The sequence below is a fragment of the Lissotriton helveticus genome, chromosome 11 (genome assembly GCF_964261635.1).
Source record: "Lissotriton helveticus chromosome 11, aLisHel1.1, whole genome shotgun sequence".
In the NCBI taxonomy this organism is placed as follows: domain Eukaryota; kingdom Metazoa; phylum Chordata; class Amphibia; order Caudata; family Salamandridae; genus Lissotriton; species Lissotriton helveticus.
The window spans coordinates 631,490,044-631,506,633 of NC_136072.1; positions in this window are offsets into that span (position 1 = coordinate 631,490,044).

Here is a 16,590-nt window from a genome sequence, read left to right on the forward strand (position 1 = left end):
CTCCCTGGGCGCTGGCTCCACCCCCCTGCTGGGTGTCTGGACACCATCATCCCGGCCCCTCTGACCCCCAGGCGCGAGGGTCCGGACATCAAAGGACTCCAGTCCTATATCTGGGCCAGCCCTGGATTAGGACGTCAGTTGTATCCTGGACTGGAAAGCCCTGCTGACGCTGTCATGGCCGACCCCAGAAGAACTCATTTTTCCTGGAACCGCACGAGAACTTGGGAGCCTGCTGGCGCTGCCGCGGCCCACCTTTGCCGAAACATCTTGAGAGCCTCCTGGCGCTGCCGCGGCCCACCTTTGCCGAACCATCTTGGGAGCCTGCTGGCGCTGCCGCGGCCCACCTTTGCCGAAACATCTTGAGAGCCTGCTGGCGCTGCCGCGGCCCATCTTTGCCGAACCATCTTGGGAGCCTGCTGGCGCTGCCGCGGCCCACCTTTGCCGAACCCTCTTGAGAGCCTGCTGGCGCTGCCGCGGCCCAGCTTTGCCGAACCATCTTGGGAGCCTGCTGGCGCTGCCGCGGCCCACCTTTGCCGAACCATCTTGAGAGCCTGCTGGCGCTGCCGTGGCTCAACCTCTCGGAACCCCCGGCTCGAGGATTGAGAGCTGTGCGCAAGGTATCCCTTCCTCCACCCCAACCGAGACTGTCCCGCTACCCTGATCCCCTCTTGCGAGACTTTACAGACCCCTCGGTCTGCTTGCACATATCGCTGAGAACCAGCAACCTTTACTTCCTGATAAAGCTTACGAACTCGACCTCTGGTGTGGTGTCCATTTGTAGTGTGTGGTTACTCTGCTGTGCGATCCTAGGAGAGGGCCCTCACCCAGGAGGCCTCTCAGTAACGCTCGGCTACTTCTTAACGGAGAGGTGGACCTAGGGGTGGTCAGTCAGACATCTTCTGCCTCCCCCGGGGTCGCCTTTCTAACAATTGCCAATTTGGTCTTCAAATTTGTGCAGTTTTGCAAATAACACAATACTGTTTCAAGTAACTTCTGCCCTTCTTCTTACTGTTCTTGGGAGCCATTCTTTCTAGTCACATTCACCTTAAACCTTTATTGCTCTTTACACTGATAACATCCTGCCTGTAGCCCACAACCCAGAGGCCGGCGGCAGTAGGGTAAGAAGGATGGAACATGGAATGTCAAGTTTTACACAGCCTTATAGCCGACAACCCTGGAGTCCGGCGGCGGGGCAAACATTTGTAGTGCATTATTTATACCGTACATGTTCAAGTTTAAGGATGTCTTACCATTCCCTTCAAGAGAGGGCTATGCCGCCCTATCTTCCGCCCCTCGTCCCATCTGTTCCTGATTCTCCCCTCAATAGTCTCACCCTTCGTGGATTTCTAACGTAACATAATAGAGCAAACAATACCCCCACCCCAATTCGCACACACCCGCCCCCCCGTCAACTGGTATTCATGCTCACAATCTCACACTAGTCAATTCTGATCTAAAGTCAGCCACTTTCCAGTCTAGCACTCTGGTCCTAGTTTGTGATAAAGCTAGACCTGTGCCGAGCTTCTCACCTATCTAATTGATTTTACGCCTCAGTGGAAGTTCACCGCACTTCCGCACCCCCTTCTCTTATCTACCGCTCCTCCCCTTTTTGCGAACCTTCTACTGCTCCAGGGTTCTCCTGTTGTGTGTGTCCCCACCTGAGAATGTCAACTAAACATCTCCTGGTATAATTGGTTCGACTGACTGCGGCCTCTCAGTCGCCTGTTCCTCCGCCGTAGTGGTCACAGCATCCCTCGCACTAAGATGGGTCTGGTACAGGCCCCAGAAGTTGTTAGATCTACTCGTCGGGGGAAGTATCTCACTATAGTTCTCTGTTTGCGTACAGCAATACAACAGGTCGCGTGTCCATCGCTTAGCCGTCTGGGCGGGCCCCTCATCCAGCAGCACGCCACCGCGCGCCTAGCTATTAGCGTCCCCATGTCCACAAGTCTTCTAACTGCGACAGGTATGCCCCTGGAGTGGCCAAGTAGCGCCAGCGCTGGATCTATGGTCAGCTCAATTTCCAGTATTGTATTTACTGCCGTAAAGATGCTGTCCCAGTATTGCAGTACCCTAGGGCAGCGCCAAGCGAGGTGCATGAAGTCAGCAATTGGTTCGTGGCACCGCTCACATTCAGCAGACTGCCTGAGACCGTATCTGTGGAGCCTCTCGGGGGTGTAGTACACTCTTTGTAGAAATGTGAAATGTATTAGTCTGTGTCTACCGTTCAGTGATATCTTTTGAGTGCTTGTACAGCAATACCTCCACATATCGTCATCGATGGTGACCTGCAGGTCTCTTTGCCAGGCCACTCTGGCTTTACTGAGCTGTTGCACTCGGTGTGACAGTGCCGTTCTGTATTAATTTGTTATTAACTTCCGGGGTATCTCTGTTTTGATGACATATGTGAGTTCTGAGACCTCTGGTGGTTCTGCCAGGTCGGGCTCTAGCAGTTCTGAAAGGGCACTTCGCACCCTATGATATTGGAAACGAAGCAACATCGGTGCTGCTGCACCATCTGCCCCTGTCTGGTCCCAAGTCTTGACTTTGCCATCTAGGAATAAGTCACCAGCCAATCTTATACCCAATAGGTTTAGTGCTTGCACCACTCCTCTTTCCCTAGCTGGTGGTAGCCAGAGAGCCCATTCCAGAGGCATGATCGGCAAATATAACAAGGCACCACTCTGTGCCTGCAAAAGAGAGTGCCAGGCATGGTTCGCAGCCGTGATAGAGTCTAATATGCCCGTCCGTCGGTCCACCGGTCTGAATATCATGGCCGGGAGAGGCAAAGGGTCCGCAAAGACACGTTCCATTTGCACGTGAGGAATGTTCACATCTCCATGTATCCAAGTGTGCAGGTGGGCAGCTTGCGCTACCCTGTAATAGAGCTCTAAGTCCAGAGCTCCCAATCTGCCCATACTGTATAGTAGAGTAAGGACAGTCCATTTTACCCTAGGTTGCTTGCCTGCCCACGCCAGCTTAATCATGAGCTTCGTCATGGTTTGAAAGAAGGCTTTTGACAATACCATCGGAATGGCGCTGAATAGGAAAAGGAATCTGGGCAGTATCACCATTTTCATGATGGCTATGCGCCCCATAAGGGATAATGGCAGTCTGCACCACGCCTCTACATCGTCTTCTAGCCTGCTGTAGGCAACCCCATAATTTTCTTTGAGTAGAGTGTCCGAGTTCGGGTGCAGTCATACTCCCAGATAGCTAACCGGGTCCACAGTCCACTGCAGTGGGAATTCCATCTCAAATCTACTGTTCGCTGGTGTTAAGGGGAAGGCCACTGACTTTGTCCAGTTGACCCTTAGTCCTGAGAGCGCTCTGAAATGGACTACCTCTCTAAGCATAGGCGATAAGTTGGTTTCAGGGTCCCTTACATACAGCAGATGTCATCTGCGTATGTCGAGACTACTATTTTATATGTCGGGAAACTCACACCCTCATTGCTGTGGTATTCGCGCAACGTGCAGGCAAGCGGCTCAGCCACTAGAGCGTACAGCAAGGGGGATAACGGGCATCCCTGTCTAGTTCCCCTACAAATGGGGAAGGAGTCCGTGACCAAGTCGCCTAATCGGAGCCTAGCCGTCGGGTTATGGTATAGGGCTCCCAGCATTTGCAGAAATGGTTCTCCCAATCTCATGCGCTGCAGCACCTGCTTCATGAAGGGCCATTCGACCGTATCGAAGGCCTTCTCCATATCAAGGAAAAACGCAATAGCCTTCGCTTCCTGTTTAATATGCTGCATGGTTCTAAGAACCGTGCGAATATTATAGGTCAAATTTCTGCTGGGGATAAAACCAGTCTGCTCTGGAGCTACCAGCCTGGACGCAAAGAGCGCAAGTCAGGTCGCGAGCACTTTAGCGTAGATTTTTGCATCTACATTAAGGAGTGATAGGGGCCTATACGAGCTGCACTCGTCGTGTGGTTTATCTGGCTTAAGTATTGTGACTGTAAGGGCCTCCCTCATAGATCGTGGCATGCTACCCTCAACACAGATGTCGTCGAACAGTGAGGATAAGTGTGAGGCCATCAGCGCCCGGCGCGCTACCAGAGCGCATGCTCGCCAGGGCTTCCGTGATTTCATCTTTCTCTATCGGTAGCATCAGGAACTCCCGGTGCATGTTCGTTAGCGTAGATAGGTCTATGTGTTCTAAATAATCTGTTGTTTCCTCTGACACGGTGCCGCCTCTCGAGGAGTACAGATCTGCGTAATAGCTGCTAAACTCGTTTGCTATTTCAGTTTCGTCCGTAACCACTTGGCCGTCAGGCCTTTTTAGCTCTGTGATATGTGACCTTCTTCTACTGCTCTTAAGTAATCGAGCAAGCAACAAGCTTGGACGTTCCCCCTCTCCATAAGTTCGCGCCGTGGCGTATTTCCCCATGTGTTACACTTCCCTGTCTGCTTCCTCGTTGTATTCAGTTATAAGGGACTTTATCTCGTCCGCTACTGTTGCGTTTGACGTAAGCCGCTGCCGCTGCTCTAAAATCGCTAATTGTTTCTCTAACCTTGACAGCCTCTGTCTAATTGATTTAAGGACACTAGAGTGTTTAGTCACGGCTATGCCCCTGATGAATACTTTAAAGGCTTCCCACACCGTCTGGAAGCTATCTACTGACCCAATGTTAGTCTAAAAAAAGGTGTCTATCGCTTTCGCCAGTTCACCCCTGAACAGCGGATCAAGCAGTGAATATGGAGGAAAAGCCATGTGAATGGCAGGATCCGCTTCGTAGGAGTCGCTAGAACTAACGGAAGCCGGGAGTGATCAGACAGCGTGCGGGTCAGGACTGCACAATCCTTTATGCGCCCCATCAGAGAGGAGGACGCTAGCCAGTAGCCAATTCTGGTGTGGATTTAATGGTATGCAGAGTAGTGTACCCTCCCTGCGCCGGGTGTCTGCATCTCCAGACATCCTCCAAGTCCATATTTATGAGTTCCGCTAGTAATGTTTGTGCAGCAGCTGAAGGTCTGCGCGGTGGGCCGGCAGATCTATCTAGGGCCGGGTTAAGAACTAAATTGAGGTCACCCCCCATAATAGCTGTACAGTGGAATATGTGCGTGAAACTGTCGCTAGATCATGGTAAAAGTTCGGGGAGTCGTAGTTCGGGCCATAGACATTTACGACTACTAGATCCATTCCCATTCCCTTGCAATGAGAGATCACAAATCTGCCCTCCTACTGAGCAGCATCTTACTTGAGAGTGGAAGGTGGGTCTCCTGTAAGAGGGCCAAGTCAATCCTCTGCCTTTGTAAATAGCTTAAAACCTTGTGCAGTTTTCGGTGGTCATTAAGGCCCCGAACGTTCCACGTGAGTGCTCTGATCACAGATGGCTGATCACTGGTAGTCGACACTGTTGTGTTTGCCATGTCTCTTATGTGAGTGTATCTCGTGTAGTGAGAAATCTCGTGAGCCCTTGGTGGACAGTGTGTGCGCAGAAAGATAAAATCTGTCCCCTCCCTTCAACTTGCTCAGTGAGCAACAAAACCGCCCCTCCCCCATCCCACAGCAGACCACCCGTAATTTGGCCTTGCCGAGCCCTGTGCCTCCCCCCTCCCCCTCTGTCTGACCCTCAACTTTCTAAGAAACAACTCCAGATTGTATAGTGGTAGCATTGCGCGCGGGGCCAAGGTCGCCATGCCACCAGTAATCAGTGCTAGAATGCTCTACACTGTGGCCGCGTCGCTCGCTACACGTTGTGGTTCATAGTTAGCACTAGTCGCCCTGGAGGCGAAAGACCTCGCCTAACAAGACTATCACCACTGGGTACAGGATGTCAATCAGCGTCTTTCCCCCGCACTGGTGTTATCATTAACAGTCTACTTTACAGAATATATGACACAATCCCCTGAAAGCAGTTTAGCGCCACTAGTATCAAGACGTATCCAGAAGCCATTATTGCCCTGAGTAGCAAAATGTGTCCAGGTTCACTACTACTATCTCATTCGTTACCTGAGTGTATTGCCTCAAGTCTTATCTCAGTCCGGTCAACTGGCATTCAGAGGGCATCTCCTGTCCAGTCGCAAACTCTGCACCTTACCGCCTTATGAAGCCATCTGTTAGTGGATCTTCAGTCCTGCTCATCCAGTCGCCTGCTCGCTTCGACTTCATCCCTTGGCTCCGAGGCTTCCTTGCGCCGCTCTCTCGACCAGTTCTTAAGGGCTTGTTGTAGAGCTCTGGGGTCTGTAAACAGGTGTGATTGCCCCTGTCTGTTGACTCTCAATTTCGCTGGGTACAGCATCGCATAGTCTAGGCCCAAGTCCCTTAGCTGGCATGTGTACGGTGTAAAGAGCTTACGTGCCTCCTGCACTCTGGCGGTGAAATCGGGATATAGAGAAATTTCCGATCCCTCGTATTGCAACTATTTCTTCTCTCTGGCCAAGCGTAGACCCATTACCCTGTCCCTATAGTTGAGCAGTTTTGCAATGATTGGTTGTAGTGGGGCCCCCGGGCGAGGGCGCGGACCCAGGTAGTGGTGGGCGTGCTCCACCACGAACATCTGGGAAAACGAGTCTTGCCCTAGTAGGGTGGTCAGCAATTTTTCTATAAAGTGCTCCATGTTGCCTGTCTGTGTTGTCTCCGGAAGGCCCGTGATCCTTAGATTGCTGCGGCGAGACCTCGCTTCTAAATCCTCAGGTTTGTCCTGCAGAGTCTGTATAAGCTTTTCGATTTTTTTGTGGCCCGTGTCTAGTTCCGTTTGCGCCTCCTCCACCTCCGTCAATCTTCTCTCAGACATATCCAACCTTTCTGCGTGCTTGTCTATCCGCTCCGCCATCCTGTGCATCCTATATGTGAGAGCATCCATTTTTTAGCCCAGGGCCGCCAAGCTGCTCTGCAGGCCCTTTTCCATGGCTAGTAATATATTCTTTAGGTCCGAGTCTGTTGCCGCTTCTCCACTTTCCTGTGAGGCCTCCTTGTCCGAGTTGGCAGACTCTTGCAGCTTTGAGCGTTTTGTCCCCTCTTCCCATCTTGCAGATCCCCGGATCGGTATCCAGCACCCAGGCAGAGAAAAGCGCGCTGAGATCCGGTTAGGCCCCAGCCGCGTATAGCAACAGATGGTGCAGAGTGCCGTGAGCGCCGCTATGTAGTTTACGCTCCAATGGTATCCATAGGATCCCACGCTGCAATAAAGGCCAATTGTGCAGCAGGATTCGCAGTATCCAGCAAGCCCACTTCCGCCAGTCTCCCCTTGTCGCAAGTGTACAATGGCAGCTCCGAGATGCGGCCCGGGGCTCCCCCCTGCCGGGTCAGTGGCACCCCTGACCTGTCCTGAAGCTTGCGGGTCCAGCCGGATAGGTCGTCCCCCAAAGCTCTGGTGGAGGAGAGTCGACGTCAATAGTTCCACTCTCAGGGTGTCACCCGTCATCCAAAAGGCGTCTCAGGGTCTCGCTGTGGTGTGTGTGAACTGATCAGAGCCCAACAATGTGCTCCGTGGCCTTTAAAAGTGGGCACGCTAGCGGCCACCTATTACCCAGTTCAACGGGGTACTGCACTATCTCTTTGGCTGGTACGCCGATAGCACAGCGTCAGGAACAGAGTCGGTAGGTCAGACTCCCTCTTGGTAGGCCCCACAAGCGCCTCGATGTATGAGCTGTCTCTCGCACTGTGCACACACCGGGGCCATACAACTTTATTTACTGGCCATGAGGGCGCTTCCCCTCTGCCCACACCTCCGGTGCATAGATCATCACTGCTCGCCGCCGGTATTGACCGCCTCACTAGTTTTCACGCCACTCACTCAGTGATCCCAGAGTGTTCAAGCCGGCTCCCCGGGCCCCAGTATAGTGTAGAGACTGGGCACTGTGTAGGGCTGCCTTCCGGCATGCGTTCCAGTCCGCTCCCTGCAGCTCGGCAGTAATCGGATGACCCGATCCGCACGTCCCCAGTCGCAGCGTCACTCCTTGGCCGCACGTCGCGCGACATCGCGCAGGTTGACAGCGCACTCTCGTCCGGGGCTTTGCGGCCTGAATCTTCACCGCCCCGACGCACCTCAAAACACCAGTTCTCAGTATCGCAGCGTTGCCGGAGGAAGGTCGCTGTGCACTTCAGCTCTTCAACTGTGCAGGGAAGTCATTCCCGACGCCCATAGATAAGGCTAGTGCAGGATTATGTAGGATTTTAGCTAACCACGCAGCGGAGTTCCGGGCTTATTCGGCCATCTTTGCTGCCGGCAAGCTCCGTCCCCTAGTCACATTCACCTTAATACATGCTCTATAAAACAAAGATCTTCATAGGATGCTGTGTGCAACAACGCATTGATACATACAAAAAAGTGATAGATGGAATACTTTAATTAATCACAGCCACTGATAATTACTCTGGGCTGCATCCCAGTCCACAATTATGTTGCAGACAATTCCACCACAGTTTGGACTCAGCCATATGCAAATCAGTCAAATCAGTCTCATCCCTGCTCCACAGAGAACAGTCCACCCTGAACTGCTAGGCCGAGTACTCCCTGAACCAGAACACAAGCAACCCAAGACTGGATTTGCCATAGTTAGGGCTCACCAGCCAGGTGTAGCTTGGTTCCAGTGACACAGTGTGCATGGAACCACATCTGGGCATACCCGCACCACCTAGGGTGATGCACTAAAGCATTAAAAAATTGATGGATGGAATGCTTGAATTAATCTCAGCTACTGCTAATTACTCAGGCCGCATCCCAGTCCACAGTTATTTTACAGACCATGCCACCTCAGTTTGGACCCAGCCACATGCAAATCAGCCTCGACCTTGCTCCAATGGAAACAGTTCAGCCAGAAATGCTAGACCAGGTCCTCCCTGAACCCGAACACAAGCAACCCAGGACCAGTTTCACCCTAGTTAGAACTCATCAACCAGGTATAGCTTTCTTCTAGTGATGCAGGGCCCGATTGAAAAAGAACCTCTGCGTTTGAGATGGGAGGCCCCTCAGTTGTGGAGGGGGGCCTGCAGTCGTGGCAGGACCTCCGTAATCAGTAATTGCAGTGCGGAGGCCCTCCATGAGTGCAAGTCTCACCATGCCATGACTGTTGGGCCTCCACCACTAGTGTATTGGCCCTTTGTGAATCGGGCCACAGTGTACATGGGACCCATGTCTAGGCATATCTGCCCCACCTAGGGTGACACACTAAAGCACATAAAAAAGTGATGGATGGAAATCTTGAATTTATCTCAGCCACTGGTAATTACTTGGGCTGCATCCCAGTCCACGTTATTTTGCACACCATGCCACCTGTCAAAATTCATTTGGTGCACTCATACTTTAAGCAAAGCCATGCTCAAGAATATGAGCTGGAACATGAATCGACCTCAAGAATACGTGGTGGATGCTGACCATCAGATTTTTTGAAGATAAAGATATTTGCATTTTCTGAACACAAGGGTCTTGCAAAACATTTTAAAGAGAGTACCTTCAGGTTTTATAACACAGCACAGCAAGGGGGAGAAGACGAGACTCAAAGGAAGGGGGCTCAAAACTTTAGTATCTTTCTTACTTACAGGAAAGCTAAACCAGCTCAGCCTAATCAGACTAATATACTGGCAGTCTTCTTTAGAGTTAGGCCTAAAATCCTGTGTAAATGGCCAAAGCAGGTGTTTTGACACTGCACTTTATTCCAGTTCAACCTCACATGAGAATTCTTGATCATGGATAATTCCCCAAAGCAGGGTCTGATTACTTTCTCATGTGGAGATGTGAAGTATAAATGAAGATTTTTGAAGTTTGCAGAGTTTTCTGTAGTCAGAAGTGGAACCAAAATGAGAAATTGTGTGTATTTCAGGGACATTTCATGTATTTGTCAACCCACATAATTTAGCCACTACTCTGTAGGCATTCACAAACATATCCTGCTATTCCCACACTGTTTTAAATGTGTACCTGGATGATTCAGGTTCAATGGAGATAAAGGTAATGTTAGAAATTGGGTTGCAGGTTTACTGTAGTGTGAGCCCTGGTCAAGCAGCAACCACAATTCTAGTCAGTGTAAGGCACAAATAAACCCCAAATTAGCCTGTACTAAAGCCCTTGGGCGCTTGGCACAGAGAAGTCAGGCTTAACTTAGAGATAATGTGTAAAGCATTTGTGCAATACTTCAAACAGTAAAACTATGAAAACACCACACAAAAAGGATCCCACACCAAGTTAGACAAATAGAGCTTAATTCCGTAAAGAAAACAAGATCAAAATTACAACATCGAATCAGTGGAACAAGAGTTATGAATTTGTAAAGAATAAACTGAAATATAGCATCTAAAAGCATAAAGCGGGAACCATGGCAAACTGGTTATGTTGGACCGGGTCAAATTTAAAAGTTCAGGCTGACAGTGATGGAGCACAGGTCAGATACAGTCCCAGATTAGTTCCGCTGAAGGGTTACCTTCTCAAGTTTTGTGCCAAGAGTCCCGTATGCATTGGAGAGGGTCATGAGGAGCTAGGAGAGTGTTATCGATGGCAGTCAGTGTGGTCATCGGGGACTGGCGGGCTGGAGCTTCGCATTGGCAGTCCACGCGGGCTTTTGATTCTGCCGAAATGGGCTGGTGGCGTCTCGTACTGAGGTTTGGTGTGAGTGTCATAGTTCCGGTGTGAACTGGCCCGTTCGCAGTCACAGAGATCTCAAAAGCTTGAATTCAAGAGCTCGAGAGCCACACCAAGGGTCCAGGACCTGAGAGGGTGCCACTTGGGGGTCAGGAACTCACTGAAGATGGGTCCAGAAGCTGGTGGAAGAGCCAAGAAGGTCGGGTGGAAACCATTCCAAGGATGCCAGGTCTTGCAGGCGGGTAGAGAAAAATAGTGGCCCTCATATTATATGGGGGAATTACTGGGTTGGAAGCAGCCTGAAGAAAGGCAAATGAGAAGTAAATATAAAAACCCACATTTTCCCTTTCCCTACGTCTGTAAAATTTTCCAGGCGCAGAGGAATTCGCATTTGGTACTGTAGAGGTAAACAGGTGTACAGCTGACAAACCACAAACAGCTCCTTCAGAATGCAAATCGAAACGCCTGCCAGAACGCCATTCGGTCCAGACGCCGGAGTAGGCTGCCACGAGGGAGCTGCGAGCCGGGATATGGGATACGGACTGGGACTGGGACTTTTACAACAACTCTCCCCCGGCTGTAAAGGCTGCGGGGAAGAACCAGCTCGGCTGAGGCAAATCGCGCACCTCCCCCGTACCCGCATTTTTACCCGACCGGGAGGCAGTACGGGAGGCAGTACGGTCCCGCACCCGCGCCGGCACGCCCGGAGGCACTACAGGGGTAACCTGCACCTGCCTGCACCCGTGCCTGTACCCGCATCGGTACTTGCGTCTGTACTTGCCTGAACTTGCACTTGCTCCTTGCACCCACTCTTCCACCCCGAGCGGGAACGGACCCGGACCCGCCTGCCTGCACCAGAGCCTGTACTTGCCTGGACCTGCACCTGCACCCACTCCTACACACACTCCTACACCCCCCGTCTTGGATAGGACCTGCACGGAGTTATGTTGAGTGTGTTGAGTGCTGAAACTGCGGTGGGGCTGTGAGGTCGGCCCCCGTTCAATCTGCCTCGGCCTCTCAGCCATCAAGAAACTCACTCACTGCCTGGCAGAAAGGAGGCAAGGCGAGCGAGCCGAGATCAAGGCAAGGTAAGGCATTTGACTGAGCAATTGACTGAGCAATTGACTGAGCGCTACGCTCACACAGCACTGAAGGTACCTGCAGGGGGGGGGAGATCTGTGAGCGCGGCAGCCGATAGAGGCGGTTGGAAAGTAAGAGCCCCGGGGCGTGGCTGACAGGTAGTCTGACCAGGTCCGACTGACCAGGGGCTTCCCCGGCGTGCTCCGCTCGCAAGCGAACCAGGCTCCCCCCCCAGCGACATCTTCGCAGCCCTCCAACTGACCCACCTGACTCCCCTCTGACCTGGTTTCACTCAGTCTTGCTTGACACCCTTCAAACTATCCTCTAACGTGCAACTGAGGGACTGAGGGCCCATAATGAGGTCAGGAAGGGTCCGAGGAGGCCCAACGAGCAAAGGAGGACTAAAAAAGCGCAAACAAACAACTAAGTCATCTGAGGAAACCAACGAGACTCCGCCAGCTAAACTTAAGCCCATGATACAGAGCTCCCTAATTGACATAACTTTGGATAAGTCTGCTTCAAACAACTTAATAAGCGACCAAATGGCCAAAAACAGAAAGGAGCAAAAAATAAATCAAACCTCGTTTCAGCCCAAAATTTATACAAAATTCTGTTTTCTAAAAAACGCAGGGGACACCTTATTTTCAAAGATTAATGAAGTATCAGGATTACAACCGCCTCTTGAACATCTCAGCTCCCCCTGCCCTACCAGTTTAATGGCACACAGCCCTTACAGGACAAGGATAACTGCAAAGGAAAGAACAGCACAATGCCTATAATCTCACCTCAAACAACATCGACACCCCAGCCTAAAAACTGCCAGGCAGGGCGAAAGATCACAACCGCGGGAGCCACAGCAGGGAGGAAATTGGCCATAGACACCAACCTAATCCAAGTACATTGGCCAAATAATGCAAAGGACAAGTCTCCAAGAACACCAGATGATAGCAAAACTAATATCAGCGATAACGCCGAGAGCAACAGTATGAGGAACGGACAAAGCCCTGAGGCTATAAGCCGCATCTGGGAACCCAAATACAAGGAGGTAATTGGAACTGACCGTGAGGAAGAGAAGGATCTATCCCTGGTAGTCCTTGGCACTTCTTATAAAGAACAAGTGGCAGGAGATAAGAAGACGAAAAGGACGCAAAATAAAGTAGAAAGGCAAGTGAGCCCAACGCCAGAGGTGATAGAAATATCCTCTTATTTGGGGAAGGAGGAATGGGAAGAACGTATCGCTGCATAGCAGAAGCATGACGGCTCCAGACACACGGACCATGAGAACTGAAGACATTCAGGAAAAACAAGCAGAAATAGGCACGCCAGAAGAAGTAGAAAACTGCAAGGGGCAACCCGAAAGTCAAGAAAAAACTCCAAAACATCCCGGGCAGGAAAGCGTTTGGCCTAGCCTCCTAAACACAGTACAACTCCTGGTGGAAGCTTTGCACTACCAATCAGAGAAAATGGACACCCAACTAACGTTACTAGACACATTAGCCGTGTTTGTGGTTGCCATAGATGGGAAGCTAGGTACGCTAAATACGCTCCCCCAGAGTAAATTGGACAATCTTCAAGACGTAAACAGGATCATCAGCAGTTGGTGCGGACCTATCATTGATAAGTTAGCCACTCTCCCAACACTGCTGACAGACCTGTGTATACAGCTCAAAAGACCTGCTCAGCAAAACACCAAGCTGGGCACTGAAAAAGGAACAATTGGTGAAGACCCTGAAGCTGTAAGAAAGATTAAACTGTCGGGCACAGGCGCTCAAGAACAACTTAAATGAACGACCTAACCAAAAGCATAGCGGTCAATGAAATGGGACCAATGAGCCCTTCATCAATGGACAACAATGATGAAGATAACATCGATCTAAAATTAAACGCGAAACAGAGACGAGCTAAAAAACGCAAAGGTAGGAAATACAAGCTCTGCTCAAAACGCGAAGGATTCAGGCAACTTTTTGGCCAATCTATCATTCATGAGCAAAGAAAATCGCAACTTGGGGAAGAAATAACTTCACATCAAAACTCCAATGAAATGAGTCACACAATCGAGCACTTGGAAAAAACAGCTAACAGCAGATCAGATGAACAAGACGCCCATTCTCAATACGGCCAATTAGTATCTGCCCAATTATCTGGGAACAGCACAACGCCTACAGATTCTGGCCCGTCAAACACGTTAAAAAACAACACGAAGGCCAGCACCAATCGCACGATAAACAAAAAACAAGGCCTGACTTTGGGCAGCATGGGAAAAAGACCAGAAAGTCAAGGCATAGGACTGACGGACAGACAACTATACGCTATTAACCAAGCAACTGTGCCAATACATATACGGGAAGACCGCACAACAACAGAACCGGTACCCGCAAATCTGACAGGCAACGCGCACCGCCCGTGCGGCTGGGGGATACACAAAGAACCTGAAATTTTTGCATCCTATCAACGCGCCAATGACCAAGCCCCAGGCGGGGCGACCAAAATCGACACCCATTTGGCAAAATCAAAACCAATAGAATGCGCGGACCTGAAATCATCAATCAACATCTATAATGGAGGGCGGTGTACAAACAATCAAGAGAATACCCCAGACGCCATATGGTTTAACCCAGAATTCATCTCCCAAGGAAGACATGACATCCTCAACAGAAGCAACATACTACGGCTACTATCCCACATTCCTTCACTGGCAAACGCGTTAAGCACAGACTTGCTGTCGATTGAATTCATAGACGCAGAAGGCACAGGAAGGGAAGCGACGAAGGCGACTTGGGCCTCGGGAGCAATATCGCAGAAAATTCTATCTTAAGCAGAGGTATTTAAAAACTGGGGCATTACGATAAAACCACATATAAAGCCAGGATACACTGAAGGACTGGACTTTTATCAGTACCAGCGATGCCAGGGAACAACACCTATAACCTTCATGGGATACCTGTTTCGGCGCACAAACTACAGAGACACGGGACACTTCCTTCGGCGTCAAAGATTCAAGGTTTATTACTGCAGGGAACACAGAAGTCACGACAAGTACAACACGTGCAACTTGGGGAGACTGCTTCAATTTGGTTCTGTGGATCGCTCCTTTTATACAGATTTTACCCATAGGACATCATGATACACAAAGTTTACAACCCGGTTCCCATAATTATCCCTCAGAGGGGTCGCTTTGGTCACTTTGATACACATAAGGTCCGGAACATAAGTGCGGAAACATTTGGCGGTTCCCAACTGTAAAAACCCAGCTTCCCAACATTGGTGAATTCCAATCGGCAGTAAAACAGATCGAAATAGGAACTAAAACAGGTGAAGAGGAAGATGGAAACAGTGAGAGAGTCGAAAAGGGTGTAAAGGGGAGGTATCGGGAAACACGAGATACAGACATCAAAGGGACGTGCCTAATGAGATGCACGGCTGAGACAATAAACTGGCACGGCAAGATGAGCCTCGAGCGGGGCCATCTGCCTTACAGTATCATCCCCCTCATCATAAAGACACTTACAAAGAACATGTGTCTTCCGCAAATGTCGTGGGAGTCCCAAGGTCGCGAAGCGGACAGTGTCCGTTCGCTGGCTACTTGAGGGCAAGAGACAAAATGGATGCCGTATCTAAGATGGAACCCGTGGGTACAGATGGAAAACTCACATATCAAATGAACGGTTTAAGTTAACACAGCGAAACTGCGCACACTTACTAAACTCGTCATTTACGGTTCTTAGATACCAGACTCGACCATATTCGTGCGAGTCGAAAACATCACCTAAAATTGTCACGGAACCTCAGACGCTCCTTTTGCCCTCATGTAGGCAAGCACTAATCGGAATCATATTCGATATTCATCAGACCCTCGAGATGTTGTTGTAGCATAGCTCTGTCCAATCGAGACCCTTCGGTAACAGGTGGCTGTCTCATACACGTTGTAGCACAGAGGCCACATAAGGCAGGACCGCACTGCACACAAAGGCAACACGTGAACAGGAACACTACAACGACTCCAATGATCGTCAGAATTTTCCAACCCCAAGTCGACATCAGGCCCCAAAACCATCCAAGTAGCGTCCAATCCCCTACATCCACGTGTATGGATTCGGAGATCTTATGCAACCTTGAGATGGCTTCATAGACAGTTGGAGCGTTATCAGGAATGAAAATACAGCAAGATGAATGGATCACCTTACAAACCCCACCTCGATCTGCCAAGATCACATCTAAAACCATACGGTTTTGTAACGTCATAAGTCTATCCGCCTGAAGTTCTGTGGTGATATTACCAAGGGCACTGGCAGTAATATTAGCTGTTGATTCTACCACTCGAGTCAATTGTCTCAGGTTTCTACTATTAACCATAGGTCCCCAAAACGGAAGGAAACCTTTGAAAAAGTCTCCTGCCTCTTGACCGGCAGTATCCTCTTCGCTAATTACGCCTCTCACAACTCTAGTCTTGTGATAATCTGCATCTACAGTGAACGTCGGAGGCAACAAGTTTGCGATAAAACATGCGCCTGTAAAGTCAGAGGGCAACCATGCATATGCACGATCATGGCAAATAAAGTAGGTACCCTTGGCAGCCAGGAACACAGGGGAGGAGACCATTGGCAGAATGTAATTTTCAGTGCAAGCACTCTCTCCAAGTCGGGCTTTCGATCTACGGCCGCGACCTATTAAACAAAAATTACCAATGTGGGGTACGACCCATATCGGAGGCGAGCTTTTAAGCTGTTTTTCATTAGTGAACACACTATATTCGCCTCTACTTAGGACCCTATAGGCTTGTACCTCTTCTTCAGGGATAAGCGAAGGATCATAGATATCGCTATCTAAATCCTCTATTGCTATCGATAAAGATTTTTGGTACGAAGTAGGACCAGAGTAAGGGGAACGTGGTTCTCGAATGGGGTGGAAACCCAGTGCGCTTCGAAACATTGTTTGAAATGCTAGAGCAGACCCTTGGGAGCTATACGGTAACACCAGATATGGAAT